Raw genomic sequence first — 18,995 nt, 5'->3', positions numbered from 1 at the left:
CGCATCAAGTTGTCTACACCAACCAATTGTGCATAGTGAAGACCATCTAGTCAACAACTAATTATTGGGGAAAAAAAAATGTTTCTAAATTATAACACAAAATATAAAATTGTTGTGCCACAAAATGATTTAAAAACACTTGGAAAATACCTCAAAAAATAGTAAATATGAAAATGGTTGATATATGATTGGCTTTAGATGCTTTTACACCATGTGATCTCTAGACTTGCTCAAAGACTAGGACTGGGGACATGAACTATGACCAAGGTGCCTTCTTATGGTATTACTTCATGTAAGAGAGATGATAACTAAGGCAACCATAATTGATCAAGATGCTATCTTCATCATTCATGATGGTTTCCTTGAAAACAATTTGCCCTTGTTCCAACAAGCAAAGATATGTGGCACTTACGGAAAGACACCAATACCAAATTCCATATTTATTAGCATATCCTTATATACTTAGTCTAAGCATGGGGAGATTAACATAGAGACACTAAGTGCAAAGCATTGGACGAGATCAGTTCCAAATGCTCTTCTTATTATGTGTCAAGTAAAACATGAAAATTACAATCTCCATTCGTATTTTTTAAGACAACCCTAATCAAGACATTAACATACCAAATATTTTTTATGATTTACAATGTGAGTTCTTGGTAGGCATTTCCACATATGTTAGAGCAATAGTATTTTTTTAATGAAATAAACATTGACCTATCTTGTGAACTCGTATTTTGTTGACTTTTCTAATAATTTTTTTATTGGTAGTAACATATACATGCTATGATCTAAATAATTATGCCAATAGTTTACACTTTTGTCATGTATTTATGTGATTATTTTTATAACCATTATGCTTTCATTCAAATGTCTGATTCTATTATAATGCTTACATAAAATATTTGTAATTTTAAATGTACTCTAAGACCTTCAATATGATACTATTGGTGATAGGTACAAAATGATTTAAATTTTATATATAGAAAACACTTCATAACAATTTTTTTAATTTTTTTATAAATTGTGAACATTCAATATACTCATTAAAAAGACCTATAATATCTTTAAAAACTATTGTTCCTTATAACCATGAAGTTATAAACCTCTTACATAAAATAAATTAAAACTCAATACTTAGATTCTTCCCAATTTTGTTTTGTCTTTTTGTACCTTTGTTGTAGTCAACATATCTTCTACTTATGATAACATTCCAACATTTTATAATTGAATAAACAAATATTATCATCAATATGACTCAAGTTTGTGGACTATTTATTAAATGCCTTATTATAGATTTTGACATATAAAAAAAAGTAAATGATTCTAAATGTAGTTATTCTTTAGACGTGACATATGCAATTTAATCTTTACAACATTTGCCAAGTTGACCATTAATATAAAATTATTCAATTTTAATCTTATCAAATAAAATTTAACATTTGTTGTCATTTGTTAGGTCTGATACATATGAATATAATGGTTAATTATATCCTAATCTGGAATGTTCAAATTAAAACTCAAACCTGGCATGAAAATAAATAGATAATACAATTAATCCAGATTTAAAAAGCTATTCAAAATGAGGAACTGTGGTTGTGAACCCTCATCTCCTATTTCTTGCCGGTCGAGCATCTTTTCGTTTACTTGGAGTGTTCCTCGCCTGTTATTTTTTTAAGTTTTCCCCGTTCTCCACCTCCTCCAGCTTTTCATTTCATATATATGCACGTTTCCTGAAAACAATTCAATGAAAAATCTACGTTGTCATCAAATTGGCCTTCGACAGATTCTCCTACTGTGTATAAACACTGATCCTCTATGCATCTAGTTTTGCAAAGCCAACATATTGCCAGATATTTAGAAACAGAACTCACAAAAAAAATCCAGAAACTGAAAATACAACCTTGTCCCTTCATCATTACTGCAGATCTGTCATGGTACACATTATCAGAAGTGCAAGCCTCTTTTCCAGATTGCTTCAATTTGCATCACCAATTATCTCAAGAACATTGTTCCTGCTCAAAATGATGGAAGTTGTTCACATCTTTCACCACAATTTCTCTTTTGGCAACTTCTTTGCAATGCAACTATCAACATATACTCAAAAGTTCTTTAAAAATTTAATAGTTGTTCCAGATGGCTTGCTAAACAAACCAAATGCAATTGCCAACTTTTAACTTTGATGGCAGATAAATAATTATTCTTGCTCCTCTTCCACAACATTAAGTGAATGCCTTCATTCCGCTGCCTTCATCTCCCAAGCCAATTTCTCCAATTATTACAGGCGTGATCTGTCTCCTACACAAAAAGTATGTACTGTTCTATAGCCTTCAATCCAACTACATCCATTTATCTTTTTAATTCCTCTATCTTTCATCAATCTCCTTACCATTTCAACCTCACCCCACCTACCTAACTCTGCATAGATGTTTGAGAGAAGAACATAAGTTGCAGCATTATTAGGATCCAAATAAAAAAGCAGCATCGCTGTGAACACCCCTAAACCTACATTCATATGTGATCTACAGGCACCAAGAAAGCACATCCATACATCTACTACAGGTTTAACTGGCATCTTAATGATAAAGTTTAGGGTTTCCTCAAGATACCCAGCACGGGAGAAAAGATCAACCATGCACACATAATGATCAACAGTAGGTGTAATGCAATAAGTGTTACTCATGTTATTGAAATATTTGCAGCCCTCATCCACTAAGCCTGCATGGCTGCATGCACAAAGAACACAAGCAAAGCTTACAATGTCAGGATATTTTCCAGAGTGTTTCATTAATTCAAAGAGCTTGCGGGCATCTTTGCAAAATCCGTTGTGTGCATATCCTGCAATCATGGCATTCCAAGTTGGCACATTTCTTTCAGACATTTTGTCAAATAGTTCCCGTGCCTTGTCTATGCTTCCACATTTTGCATACATGTCTATCAGGGCAGTTGCAACTACAACATCTAACAAAATTGCTCTATCATTAATGCTTTGATGGATGTTCATACCCTTTTCCAGAGCTCCCATTTTGGCACAGGCGGAAAGGATGCTGACAAAGGTTGTGGAGTCTGGCTTCACATCTGCCAGTTGCATCTGCTTGAAAGTTTCTAAAGCCTCTTCCACAATTCCATTTTGTATATATCCTACAATCATGCTATTCCATGAGATGACATCTTTTTGAGGCAAATTGTCAAACACTTTACGTGCCTTGTCTATTCTTCCACATTTTGCATACATGTCTACAAGAGCATTTCCAACTATAGCATATGGCAAGAAGTCTCCTTCCATTATAATTTTATGGATGTCCAAACCCTGTTCCAAAGCTCCCATTTTCGCGCAAGCAGGGACTACGCTGGCAAAGGTTGTAGGCATTGGTTTTACTCCTACCAATTGCATGTGCTTGAAAGTATCTAAAGCCTTTTCAAACAATCCATTTTGTGCATAACCTGCAATCATGGCATTCCATGAGACCACGCTTCTTTCAGGCATTTTCTCAAACAGTCTACGTGCCTTGTCTATGCTTCCACATTTTGCATACATGTCCACGAGGGCAGTTGTAACTGCAACATTCGACAATATTCCTCTATCCTTTATGTTTTGATGAATATCCATACCCTCTTTCAAAGCTCCCATTTTAGCACAAACAGGGAGGATGGTGGCGAAGGTTGTGGAATTTGGCTTTACACCTGCCAATTGCATTTGCTTGAAAGTTTCAAAAACGTTTTCAACTGATCCATTTTGTGCGTATCCTGTAATCATCGCATTCCATGAAACCACATCTCTCCGAGGCATTCTGTCAAACAACTCACGTGCCTTGTCAGTGCTTCCACATTTTGCATACATGTCTACCAGGGCACTTGCAACTACAACATCTGCCAAAAAGGCCCCTTCCACTATACGCTGATGGATGTCCATACCCTGTTCCAGAGCTCCCGTTTTGGCGCAGGTGGGAAGGATGCTGGCAAAAGTTGTGGAATTTGGCTTTACACCTGCCAGCTGCATTTGCTTAAAAGTTTCGAAAGCCTTTTCAACAAAACCAAATTGCACATATCCTGCAATCATTGCGGTCCATGAGATCACATTTCTTTCAGGCATTTTGTCAAACAGTTCACGTGCCTTCTTTATGCTTCCACATTTTGCGTACATATCTACCAGTGCAGTTGCAACTGCAACATTTGACGAAATCCCTCTATCTTTTATGCTTTCATGGATGTCCATACCCTGTTCCAAAGCGCCAATTTGAGCACAGGCTGGAAGCACGCTTGTTAATGTGAACTCATCGGGTTGGAAACCTGTTCGTTGCATTTGGTGAAACAATGTGACCGCCTCGTGAGGGCACCCATTTCTTCTGTACGCTGCAATTATTGTATTCCATGAGACATTGCTTCGCTCTTTCATGTGATCAAACACTTTACGAGCATCATCCAAACTTCCGCACTTGACATACATACAAATAAGCTTATTCTGAAAAGCCGTAGCTGTAACAAATGCAAAGTGCCTGTGAGCGATGAAAGAGTGGACATTTTTCCCCTTTAAAAGCGCGTTCTTGAGAATGCAGGTCTCCAATAGTTGAAGATATGCAGAGGAGTCTTCAAGGGGGTTGTGAGTAGTAAGCAAAATGTGCAACGCCTCCTTCAACTTGCCCTGTCTACATAATGCTGTGAGATTGAGATTAGTTGGTGGTAATGGCATTTTGTGATTCTAATTGGATCGGGAAAATTTGCAGTGTTATTCAGCTGCTCTGGCATTGCTCTGAAAGGCATAATATTTTTACATTCCATATCTCTGTGTAAGCCTGGAATCATGTTCACATTCACTAATTATTTCTTCGTGTTGTTACTCTGTCGTCGAATCGACGCCTGAAATAGCTCATTGTAATTGGAGTCTGATTTCTCTATCATGGCTTGATCGTAAGCTAGCTGTTAAACACAATGCATCCAGGTGTTAAATAAATAAACAATTTAATATTTTTTATATTTTTATATTAATGACTAAGTATATTGTCTAATATCATTAATCAGAGTTTTTATATAAAAAATTTTATTTGGTGAAAATATTAGTTTTATTCATCATCAGAAATATAGTATTGACAAAGTATATGTAGAGTATATCATCCATCTTATATTAGCTTTTTTGACACCTCAATACCAATTATTATAAAATTAGTTATTTGGTAAAATTTCAAATTTATCTATATCATCTTTGCACTACAAAACAATTATCTCTCATCCAAAATCGAGAAATTAATAACTTTGCACTTCATATGACAAATGGTTTTGATACAACCTCCATTGGCTTTATTGCTTTCCAAAAACCATCCCATCTTTGCACTACAAAACAATTATCTCTCATCCAAAATCGGGAAATTAATAACTTTGCACTTCATATGACAAATGGTTTTGATCCAACCTCCATTGGCTTTATTGCTTTCCAAAAACCACCATTATCTCGAATTGCTTTTCTGGAGACAAGAATATCCATTAACTCATTCAGTCCCTTCACTCATTCATTTGTTATGCTTTCTTCTGCTACCCATTTAACCTTTGCCTTAGAGTTGAATTCAAACCCCCAAGCCGTAAACATCACCACAATATCAACATTAACCTAATATTACTATCTCTTGTAGGATTGATTGTGCGACAGTTTTTAGCATCAACATTTCAAATCAATTTCATTTTCCTTTGCTTTCCTTCATCCTGATGATAGATCATGTGGTATGATTCGAAACATTGATGCTAAAAATTGTCACCCTATCGATCCCAGCAGAGATAATAATATACACTGATGTAGATTGTGGAAATCAGATAAGCTTAATTAACCTAATATCTATGTTGTATTTTCATAAAACTTTCTCCCAAGATTAAGTCCACAATCTATAAAAAAAGAGAATAGAGGATTTTAAAAAATAAACTTCGACCACTTCTCTTTAATTTCCCCTCTGAACACTAATTGTGGAAATTTACTAGCTCTTCGTTTTAGTGATCGAAACAAAGAAATTTGCCTCCATTTCTCCAAGTAACCTTCAAACAATCACTCAACACTCTAGGAATAAAATGCCCTTGTTTTTCTTTTTTAGGTGGGGAATTTTGGAAATCCACCCTTTGTAGTAAATGCAAACTCTCCCATATGTCACTTCAATTCTTGTCAAGAAATGATGAAAAGCTTACTTGTGCATTGTACTTTACTAGATTTCATTCCACTTGAGATCATCATTATTGGAATATGTTGCCCACTTTGGTAATATATTTTAAAATCCTCAAATGAATTTAAATTTGTAGAAGTCGATAAAATATATTTGTTTATATTCCATGCTAAGGCTTTCTTTTATTTAAGTGAATTTACAATAATCAATTAATTTCCTTATTAAGATCCAACATTTTTGCCATTATTACACCTTCAAATGTTGTTTGTGCTTCAACCATATTCTTTGTTCCATTTATCTTCCCCACTAAAACCATGATATTATTATTGTTACAAAGGTCACCCATGAGGGGCCTAGGTTTCCCTTCAATAACCCATAAAAATTAACATTGTATCATCCTACCTCTTGTGAATCCAAACTCACTTCTCTATTAGCCACATGATGGGATTAGCCCCATAGAGTCCACTTTCTATTGATTTTTATTAGAATATTATTTAAGTTGTCTAAGTATTTTTTAATGATATTTTTAAAGCTCTACCTTTATATGTGTATAATGAAGTTAAGATAGAATATAATTGATCACTATGTATAAAACTTACAAATCACAATATATGACATCACTGAAATAGATTGTAAATTGTAAGCACAATAAAAGAAACAACTATCAAGTGGTGAATGTCTTTGATAGTACTACAACTAACTAGAAAATTAGTAGTAGATTAATCATTAATAAGAATAATGATCTCAAAACACTCTTGCAAAAAAAATGCAAAAGTGGTCTTAAATAGTGGCAAATTAGATGGACTTTGTTCATATTTGCTTTTTGAGCTCCTTGTTAGGCCACTCACTCAAGTGTGATTGAATTAATTTGTTACTTGTTTATTACATTTGTGTGTTCCTTAGATTGTAAGAAGACAAAGTGACAATCTCAAAATATCGATGTTAGAATAAAGCTTTGAAAAGCTCTATTGCTAGATACATTTTAGCTTTGAGTATTCCCTAGATTGTCAGAATACAAAGTGACAATCTTCTCCAAATCACATTAGAATAAAGCTCTCTAATTGAAGTTCCAACATTATAAATGTTGCATCGAGCTTTCCAAATGTGACTTGTGATAACTCTTATCTTATTGATTTTGAGTTACTTTAAGTACATGCATTAAATAAGGTATAGTTTCATCTAAGAAACCACATTCCAATGGTAGTGCTAGAGTATATTCCCAAAATATATGTTTAACACACTTGTGTCTTTTTGCAATGGAAAATTTGAATATTTTTCTTCTAGAGATTTTAAGGCGAAGATAAGATAAATTTATTAATGTCCAATAAAAGACCACAATGTGGGTCTATGGGACTAGAAGCTTACAACAAGGAAAAAGCAGACAAACGGAACACCAAACGGTGTCCAAAAAAGAACAAGCAAAACAAAAGAAGAAGAAAGCAGGAAACATCACAGAAAAGATTAGGTATCCGTCTTCATAGGGAAAAAGTCCAACAGTGACTGATCTGTGCGGCTACCAGAAGCCCTGTGATGAAGCTGAGTGCTACGAGAGGAGTGTTGCTGGCAAAAAGGTCCCCTGTGAGGTCTCACCGATCTGGAATAGCTTGTGCTAGGGAAACTGTACGGTCGCTTCACACCCCGAGCTGGAGTTAAGGGCGAGAAGAAGGTCGTAATAAGTTGTGCCTAGGTCTGACTCCTGGGAAATGAAAGCTGTAAAGTATGGTCATGAAGTTGTAAGGACTCGCGGAGATAGAGTGCAATGCAACGCTGATCTGTGTACCTAAAAAAATTCGAGAGGGATCTGCAATCTCTAAACAGACAGTAAAATCTCCCTCTAATCTCATAGTATATGGGGCATCTGAAAAGAAAATGAATCTCAGATTCTACCTCTGCTAAGGTACAAAGTGTACACACCCAATCCTCTCTAGCAATATGGTGATCGACCTGAATCCTGAGTTTGTGCGAGCCCACCCTAAAGGAGCCAAGGGAGATACGTAGGGCGTGAGTCCAGTATCTATGTAAGTACTCAGGGCGTACAATAATCCCATCTCGTATAACTAAGAAGTGCTCAACGTAGAAAGCCATCCTTGGACGTAGTCCCCCTGGAGGATCCACCCAGGTCCGTGTGATATACTTCCTGTAAATGTCAAGTCTGACATGCTTGTTCAACTCCTGCCGAGAAGGGAGTAGATGAGCATGGGCATCCAATGAGAACTGGTAGGGAGGAAGATGATCAATGCCGATCCCCACTGAACTCAGTAGGATAGTAGCCTGAGCATACCAACCGCGAGCTCTAGTGGCAAGATCGAAGTTAGCAATAGCAACTAAAGAGCAGTATGCTAAATGAGGGTATCTGTGTTGGCCTTCCTCCAAGTCAGCAAAGCCACGAAGACGGTGGAGAAACCAGATCAAGTAAAAAATGGCTGCAAGTTTGAATGGGTGAGCACCGAACTCGGCCAAAATAATGCTATGGGGGGTAGAACCGTGACATCTGATAATCCGACGGAGGAGCATAATCTGGGTACTCTCGATCTTGGCCCAATCCGAGTCTAAAAGAGAAGGACCCCAAACCACCAAACCATAGAGCACTGTGGGTCTTACTAAGGAATCCAAGAGGGATAGCTTAGACGATGTATCCCGAAAGTGGTGTCTAAAGCACTGTCTCTCGAGCATGGCAAGGGAATCCAACCCTTTACTGATCCGAGGCTGAATAGCTGATCTCAAGTTGAAACGAGATCCAGAAAACTTAACCCCAAGGTATGTGTAAGATGATGTAATCTCAACTTCCTGACCCTGGAAGTGAAAATGGAGATGTGAATTCTTCAGACCGTTGAAGAGCATAACGCGAGTCTTCTCAAGGTTCACAACCAGCTGTCTCATATCACAAAAAGATGAAAGTCTATCTAAAAGCCTCTGAAGACCCTCAGGAGAGGAAGTAAGAAGAACCACATCATCAACAAAGAGAAGGATGGAGATCAATACCTAGTGTAGATGACAACCATCACCTGAAAGCAAGGAGTCACTAAGAAAAGCCTCGAGTTCATCAATGTAGATCCCGAACAAGGTGGGCGAGAGAGGGCAGCCCTGCTTCACCCCAATGGTGCTCTGAATAGGATCAGAGAGGCCCTCTGTGGTCCTAAGTCTACCAATCACAGTCTCATATAACCTCATATGAGACTAAGCAACTACTTAAATATTAGCTTCAATAGTCAACTTCCCAAAAAAATTATTGAGTTTAGACTAGAACTTATGAGAAAAAATTAAGCTACCACCTAAGTTGGAGTTAGGGGACAAGGGAGAACTTAATAAGAGTATACTTGTAGATTTATTTCAAAGTGAAAAGGGTGAAGTATATAGAGGACAATGTGCTTGTTCACGAGGAAAAACTTTTTTAACATTTGCATTTATATCTAGGAGACTGATTATGTGTCGTTAATTTTGATTGTGTACCATTCATATTCATAGTTTTATTTCTATCTATTTGCACTATGTGTTTTGAGGTATTCATCTTTTCAAATTTTAAGAAAGGATAATAATCAATACCAGATTTCTATATTAATTGGTATAGCTTTATATCAAGACACTTGGCTCAAGCAAAAGGAGATAGAGAAATTGAGCAAAGATGACATTGGTGTGCCATGAAAAGAAGTAAATCGATAGCTTTCTGAGACAACTTAACTATGTGATGTCTACAGGTTCAAAGGTTTTGTGATTTACAATATAAGTTGTAGGTAGACAATCCCAAATAAATTTGTGACAAGCATACTTTATGACCTAAGTATTTACTTATCTTGTAACCTAGAGTTTTGTTGATTGTTGTCAATGACACATATACTTATAATTTAATGAACCACTAACATATTGCCAACTTTTACAATGTAATCTATCAGTTTATTATTAATGACAAGAAAGTTCTCTCTTTTTACATGTTTCATATTATGATATATACAATTAAATATTCATCTACTTGTATATGTGCCTTGGGTTCTCAAGTATGATATTGTTAATGATACCTACAATGTGATTTAGTTTTATCAAATAGAAGTTGTTTTATAATGGGAAAAGTATCTTAGCCTTGCATCCTTCTTTTTTATTATTTATTAATTATTTAAAAAACATAAAATTTAATTTTTTGGTTCCCCAACTTGGTGGATTATAATTGTTAACACAATTATAAAAGGTTAAAATTGTTGGACATGTTAAGAATACCTTTGAAATACCAAAGTAAAGCCATTAAGGGGTTTCAAGGGCTAGAAACTTATGAAAAACCTATACAAGTGTCGACTATTAGATTTATGAAAGACAAAAAGCTTATATTTTCAATATCTACTAGATTTCACCATGCAAATTCTATCCAAATGTTGTTGGGTTTTTTATCGGATCATGACACATTTTTTAATGGGTTGGATTATGCTAAAGTCAGGCACCCAAATCAAGGAATTGATTATGACAATTATAAGAAATAACCATTGAGGAAACTTTGTAATTAAGCGCACTCAGGTTGGAGTAGTACTGGGATAAGTGACCTCTCGGGAAGTCTCAGTGCTTTACCCCTATGAGCATCAGCTAGATCCAATGAGTGCTAAGTGTTGCATTTATTCTCATGAAAGATGGATTCATGTTGAATCACTACTCATGAAACATGGGTCAATGAGTTTGACTCAAAATCACACGGTTAAATCCTGATAGCAATATCACAATTTGACTTGTTGTGGAAATTATCTCCTACTTATCAATTGATGAGCTTAAGGGGCTTTCTAATGAATGGTTCATAAGGCACAACACTTGGTGAAGGTTTTGCAAATGGGGTTGCAAGCTTTGGAATTAACCATGGAGGAAACTCTATAGTTAAGCGAGCTCAAGCTGGAGTAGTAGTAGTAATATTGGGATGGGTGACCTCCCGAGAAGTCTCGATGCTTCACCCCTATGAGCATCACCTAGATCCAATGAGTGCTAAGTGTTCCATTTATTCTCATGAGAGATGGATTCATGTTGAATCACTACTCATGAAACATGGGTCAATGAGTTTGACTCAAAATCACAGTTAAATCTTGATAGCAAATCACAATTTGACTTGTTGTGGAAATTATCTCCTACTTATCAATTGATGAGCTTAAGGGCTTTCTGATGAATGGTTCATAAGGCACAACACTTTGGTGAAGGTTTTGCGAATGGGGTTGCAAGCTTTGGAATTAACCATGGAGGAAACTCTGTAGTTAAGCGTGCTCAGGTTGGAGTAGTAGTAATACTAGGATGGGTGACCTCCCAGGAAGTCCTGGTGCTTCACCCCTGTGAGCATCACTTAGATCCAATGAGTGCTAAGTGTTCCATTTATTCTCATGAGAGATGGATTCATATTGAATCACTACTCATAAAACATGGGTCAATGAGTTTTACTCAAAATCATACAGTTAAATCTTGATAGCAATATCACAATTTGACTTGTTGTAGAAATTATCTCCTACTTATCAATTGATGAGCTTAAGGGGCTTTCTAATGAATGGTTCATAAGGCACAACACTCAGCGAAGGTTTTGCAAATGGGGTTGCAAGCTTTGAGTTTAACCATAGAGGAAACTCTGTAGTTAAGCATGCTCAAGCTAGAGTAGTACTAGGATGGGTGACTTCCTGGGAAACCTCGGTGCTTCACCACTATGAGCATCACCTAGATCCAATGAGTGCTAAGTGATCCATTTATTCTCATGAGAGATGGATTCATGTTGAATCACTACTCATGAAACATGGGTCAATGAATTTGACTCAAAATCACACACTTAAATCATAGCAATATCACAGTCTTTTTTTAAGTAAATAAAAAGGCCATGGATTTTAGGCTAATTATGCCATCATTTTTGGGTCATTGTGTTAACTCATGGTTTTGGTAAACCACTTCCGGTTTGTGGTTTCAAAATTTCCTAATGCTTGAGAAGGAATATAAGTTATGATTGATTTCCCAATATTATTATGCAACCAAAAGTATTCCAAAATCTAATCGTTAATATTTTGTGAAGGCTAGTCTAAGATTTCTATTGTAAACACTTGTTAAATAGTAAAATTATTTTTTCTTCAAGAGTGTGAGGATTTTCTACTTAAAAGGTTGAGCCCACATAAATCTTGGAATTACAAATCTTCGATGTGTTATTTTCTATAAGTGAGTAATTTTTTCCTTTTGCATATAAGTCTCTTAAAGGTTGTTATACTATGTATTTATACCATTAAATACATATAACATTGTCATGAATTTATTGGTAATATTGTATTAAATCTAATGGATGTCTTTGACTAGTTTTATTCAAGATTCATATAGACTTAGACCTTTTGAGTTCATATTGTTTTAATCCTATAGTTTCATCAAATACTTTTAAAATGCACAATTTAGCCTCACACCAACCTTCAAACACTCATCCCATTGGAATCAATGTACAAATCTCATCAGACAAAATTTTGTAATCTTATAAGCCTAATCCTTTGTGCTCCTCTTGTTTTAGACCTATTATCACTCAAAATATTCATGAAATACCTTATTTAGCTTTCTCCCAACACCCTTCAAAGTCCCATCTCGTTATCGTAAATTTACAATTTTACAACACAATGAATATGTGATTATAAAGTGATATTAATTATAGTTCTAAATTTACATATATACATGCTATTCTCTTCCCTCAAAGATCAATCTATAAACCTCATTATTAGAAGCTTTCAAGCAATATATTGTGTGTTGATTACAATATAAGCACAATTCTAATTTTGTTTATTTCTTCACATATAAACTATTAAAGTTTATTTTTAATTAAAACCAAACAAATTTAAATTATTTTAACTTCAAAAATATATGTATACTCACATATTTATTAGCAACCTCACTAAGTAAAGAGATAGAGGTGCATATTGTTGGATGTAGAAAATGCAAATTAAAAAAAAAAAAAAATCCAATATTTCCTAGATTTCACCATGCAAACGCTATCCAAGTATAGTTGGATCTTTATTGGATCATGACACATTTTCGAATGAGTTGGATTATCACAAATTCAAGCACCCAAATCAAGGAGTCGTTTATGACAATTATAATAGAATATTTTTTTAGTAAAGAAAACCATGAATAACTTGGGCATTTGATTTTAGGCCAATTATGCCATTATTTTTAGTCATCTTTCATATCGCAATTTAGGTAAACCACTTTTGGTTATGGTGTTTGAGGAGTAATTTATAAGTTATGATTGATTTGCCAATATTGCCATGCTACCAAAATTATTCTAAAATCTAAATGTTGAGTTTAAGATTTCTATTGCAACTAAGAGTTTGAGGTTTTTTTGTTTAAAGGGGTTTTTCCACATAAATCTTGTAAAAGTAAATCTTCTATGTATTGTTTTCTATAAGTATATTTTTCCCCTTTTGCATATAAGCTTCATAAAGATTAATGTACTAAGTGTTTTAGCACCATTGAATACATATACCAATTTACTGATAATATTGTTTCAAATCATATAGATGCCTCCCATTAGATTTCTTTAAGATTCATATAGCCTTGATCCTTTTGAGTTCCTATTGTTTAAACCTGTTGTTCCATCAAATGCTTCTAAAATGCCCCACTTAGCCTCACAACCACATTCAAACACTCATCCCATTGATATATATTTATAAATCTCACCAGACAATATTTTGTTATCTTATAAGCCTAATCCTTTCGAGAATCTTTTCCTAAACCTATTAGCACTCTGGAGCATTTTTCTTAGGAGAGAGATTGGCCAATAAACTTTTTAGAGATCTCTTTGTCGGACTTTTTCACTCCAGAGTCAAAAAGAAACTTCTTATTATGGCCTCTTAAGACCATTTCAGTTTGAAGATTCAAATAGAGGGACCCAGGTTGACCTATTTGGGGAAAGTATTCATGAAATACATTATTTAGACTTCTCCCAACACCCTCCAAACCCCATCTCATCATCCTAAATTTACAATTTTACAACACAGTGAATATGTGATTATAAATGTGATATTAATTGTGATTCTACATTTACATATACACGTTATTCTCCTCTCTCAAACATCAATCTATAAACCTCATTATGAGAGTTTCTCAAGTGACATTTGTTTGCTAATTACAACATAAACACAATTCCGATTTTGTTCATGTCTTCACATATAAATTATTATAGTTTATTTCTAGTTAAGATCAAACAAATTAAAATTATTTTAATTTCATATATTTCTTCTTTACTATGGTTCTCTCTCATCCTGATGAATCCGAAACATTGATGCTAAAAAACTTACACAATCGAATCCAGAAACAAAATTGAAATTTCAAAAATATAGATAAACTCACAAATTTATTAGCAGCCTAAATAATGTGATGTGAAGCAATATAAGTAAATCTTACCATAGATGAGTCGAAACCTAAATGCACTTATACGAAATTGCATCAGTCTAAACAAATATGGTTGATAGTGAGCCCTCCTCTCCCATTTCCTGCTGGTAAGCATCTTTTAATCTACTTTAAGTGATTCTTACCTTTCTTTTCCACTAATCCTTCGCCTCCTCCAGCTATTCATTTTATACATAAGCAGGTTTCCTGAAAACAAATCAATGAAACCTCCATGTCACCATAGAACAGATCTTTGACAAATAACCATACAGGATCTATAAGCAGTAACTTATAGTACTTAACCTATGCATCTAATTCTTATGAAGCCAAAATTATTTTCTAAAACTAGAAACAAAACCTTGCCTATTCATTATTGTGTAGGTTAACCACCAGTGCACATTATTATAGAGCAAACCTTTCAAGATCGGTTCATTTAGCATCACCAATGATCTCCACAAGAACATCATCCCATTTAAAACAAAGGAAATGATTGGCATCTTTCGCAGCAATTTCTCTTGCCACAGTCCTGGAGATAAAATTTGCTGCAGTGTAGCAATCGGCACTTACTCGAAAGTTCAATAAATATTGTTGCAGTGTGACAATCAGCACATACTCGAAGGTTCTTAACAATCATGATAGTTGTTTATGAGGGCATATTTAACAAACCAAAAAGAATTGCCAACTTTTCACTAGGTGGCATAGAAATATTTCCTTTTCATCCTCTTTCACATCATTAAGTTTGTCTTGAATCTGGAAAGTACCCTGCTGCCATCAAGCCAATTTCTCCAACTTTGGGTTGATCTCCTATGTCTATGGATGTGATCTGTCTCCTACACAAAATGCATGTACCATTTTATTGCCCTCAATCCAACTACATCCAGGGATCTTCTGAACTCCTCTATCTTTCATCAATCTCCTTACCATTTGAACCTCACCCCACATGCCCACTTCTGCATAGATATTTGAGAGAAGAACATAAGTTGTGGCATTTTTAGGATCCAAATCCAAAAGCAAAGTTGCTGTAAATATTCCCAAGCTCATGTTCATATGTGATGTACAGGCACCAAGAAAACACATCCATACAACAACCACAGGTTTAATTGGCATCTTAATGATAAAGTTTAGGGTATCCTCGATATAGCCAGCGCGGGCAAGAAGGTCAACCATGCACACATAATGATCAGTTGTAGGTATAATACAAAACAAGTTACTCATTTGATTGAAGTATGTGCATCCCTCATCCACTAATCCTGCATGGCTGCATGCATATAAAACACAAGCAAAGCTTACAATGTCAGGATATATTCCAGAAGGCTTCATTAATTCAAAGAGTTTAAGGGCGTCTTTGCAAAATCCATTTTGTGCATATCCTGAAATCATGGCATTCCATGACACCACATTTCTTTCAGGCAATTTGTCAAACAGTTCACGTGCTTTGTCTATGCTTCCACATTTTGCATACATGTCTACTAAAGCAGTTGCAACTATAACATCTGACTTAATTACTTCATCCTTTATGCTTTGATGGATGTCTATACCCTGTTCCAAAGCTCCCATTTTGGCACAGGCAGGAAGGACACTAGCAAAGGTTGTGGAGTCTGGTTTTACACATGCCACTTGCATTTGCCTGAAGGTTTCTAAAGCCTGTTCAGCAAATCCACTTTGTGCATAACCTGCAATAATGGCATTCCATGAGATGACATCTCTTTGAGGCATTCTGTCAAACAACTCATGTGCTTTGTCAATACTTCCGCATTTTGCATACATGTCTATTAGAGCATTTGCAACTATAATATCTGACCAAAATCCCCCTTCCATCATGCTTTGATGGACGCTCATACCTTGTTCAAAAGCTCCCATTTTGACACAGGCAGGTAGGATGCTGACAAAGGTTGTGGAATTTGGCTTTACACCTGCCAATTGCATTTGCTTGAAAGTTACTAAAGCTTTTTCAACGAATCCATTTTGTGCATATCCAGCAACCATGGCATTCCATGAGACCACATTTCTTTGAGGCATTTTGCTAAACAGTTCACATGCCTTGTCTATGCTTCCACATTTTGCATACATGTCTACCAAAGCATTTCCAACTATTATCTCTGACAAGAATTCCCCTTCCAATATACTTTGATGGATGTCCACACCCTGTTCTAAAGCTCCCATTTTTGCACAGGCTTGGAACACGCTTGAAAAGGTTGTGGAATTTGGATTTACACCTGCCACTTGCATTTGTTTGAAAGTTTCTAAAGCCTTCTCAGAAAATCCATTTTGAGTATATCCTGCAATCATAGCAGACCATGAGATGACATCTCTTTGAGGCATTTTGTCAAACAGTTCACGCGCCTTCTCTATTCTTCCACATTTTGCATACATGTCTACCAGGGCAGTTGCGACTACAATATCTGAAGAAATTTCTCTATCCTTTATGCTTTGATGGATGTCCCTACCCTCTTCCAAAGCTCCAATCTTGGCACAGACAGGGAGGATGCTAACAAAGGTTGTGGAGTTTGGCTTCACATCTGCCAATTGCATTTGCTCTAAAGTTTCTATAGCCTTTTCTACAAGTCCATTTTGTGCATATCCTGCAATCATAGCATTCCAAGAAACCACATCTCTTTGATGCATTCTATCAAACAATACACGTGCCTGGTCTATGCTTCCACATTTAGCATACATATCAACCACGGCACTTGCAACAACAATATCTGACAAAAATCCCCCTTCTATTATTCTTTGATGGATTTCCATGCCCTGTTCCAATGCTCCCAGTTTGGCACACGCAGGGAGGATGCTAACAAAAGTCGTCGGATTCGACTCCACACCCTCCAATTGCATTTGCTTGAAAATTTCTAGAGCCTGTTCAAAAAAACCGATTTGTGCATATCCCGCAATCATTGCACTCCATGAAACCACATTCCTTTGGGGTATTTTGTCAAACAATTCACGTGCCTTGTCTATGCTTCCACATTTTGCATACATGTCTACAAGGGAAGTTGCAACTATAACATTTGACAAAATTTCTGTGTCCTTAATGCTCTGGTGAATGTCCATTCCCTGTTCCAAAGCTCCTATTTTCGCACAGGCTGGAAGTATACTAGTAAATGTAAACTGATCGGGTTGGAAACCTGTTCGTTGCATTTGGTGAAACAGAGTGACTGCTTCCTGAGGATTCCCATGTCTTCCGTATGCTGATATAATCGTGTTCCATGTAACACAGTTTCGTTCTTTCATGCAGTCAAACACTTTACGAGCACTAATCAAACTTCCGCATTTCACATACATGTGCATAAGCTTGTTATAAAAGGTTATGCATTCAGGCAATGCAAATTGCCTGTGAGCGATGAAAGAGTGGACATTTTTACCTTGTGAAAGCGAGTTCTTGAGAATGCAGGTCTGCAGTAGTTGAAGATATGCAGATAAGTTTTCAGCGGGGTTGTGAGTAGTAAGCAGAATATGCAGCGCCTCCTTCAACTTCCCCTCTCTACATAATGCTGTGAGATTCACATGAGAAGTAGATAACAATGGCATTTTATGATTTTCTACAGTCTACATCCCCACAGATGATATTGCCATTGTCAATCCTGAGAAAATTCTCACTCGAACCTGAGATGATAGCAGACAATCGAGATGTGAACTCTTCCTCTTAACGCTCCCTCTCATTGCCATGATCTAGACTGCATAGTTGTGTTTAGGCACATCTAAAATCTCCCTCTCAACTTGTAAGATGATTATATCGAATGATAAAAGGATTTTTTTGCATAAATTTAAATATAATTTTGAATTAAATGATATCACAAATATAAGGTCGATTATTAAATTTAGATTTTGATTCAGAATAATAAATTTACATTTATGCCATCTTTCTTGTAACTCGTTAAAATTTCCTTCTTTTTATTGAACTAATTAATCCTCTCACTTTGTATCATTTTTTTCCCCTTCTCTAATTATAAATTGAAAAATAAAATAAATTTTTAATTTATCAAGAATATGTGTCAATCTCCTCATTGTAAAGAAAATCATATATCTCTTTTTGTAAATAATATATCTTTCACAGTAAGTATGAAACATGGTCAAGTCAATTGTTGTTGGAGAAGAATAAGATTCAAGTAACCAAAAAATTGTAGGAATATGAAAGTATCATTGTCTATAGTAATGCGAAATAAAAATTATTACAACAAAGAATACTATAATTCCTTATAGTTCAAATAATATGTGTTAGAAGCGAAAAGATGCTTTAGAACCAAAACCAAAATTCAAAAACCCATCTATACACTCTTAATCTTTTATTATAGAAACAATGGAATAAAACAATCTTTAGAACATTTACATTATTGATTACAAAAGCAATTTCAACTATCCAAAAAAGAACCTACCCCCCATTAAAAACAAAAGACCTTCAATACAAAATCAACAAATTTGGTGCTACTTTTAATCAATAACCTATTGACTTTAATACAAATCATCACTGCAATTTTGAAGGAGGCACTAAAAGCTAAGTCA

At 35.4% G+C, this 18,995-nt stretch overlaps 1 pseudogene across 1 annotated transcript; it reads right to left on the bottom strand.

Moving 5' to 3' along the window:
- Positions 1-1,402: 1,402 nt before the first annotated feature.
- LOC149540443 (pentatricopeptide repeat-containing protein At1g15510, chloroplastic-like) lies at positions 1,403-18,211 on the bottom strand (annotated as a pseudogene). The gene is made up of 3 exons (XR_016356401.1): positions 15,771-18,211; positions 1,901-4,270; positions 1,403-1,730 (listed from the first exon to the last, which is right to left on the bottom strand). The product of XR_016356401.1 is annotated as a pentatricopeptide repeat-containing protein At1g15510, chloroplastic-like (transcript).
- Positions 18,212-18,995: the final 784 nt, after the last annotated feature.

The sequence above is a fragment of the Cupressus sempervirens genome, chromosome 9, assembly GCF_028749045.1.
Source record: "Cupressus sempervirens isolate cs-2001-9-10 chromosome 9, ASM2874904v1, whole genome shotgun sequence".
Classification (NCBI taxonomy): domain Eukaryota; kingdom Viridiplantae; phylum Streptophyta; class Pinopsida; order Cupressales; family Cupressaceae; genus Cupressus; species Cupressus sempervirens.
This window is presented reverse-complemented; position numbering and strand designations above follow the sequence as displayed.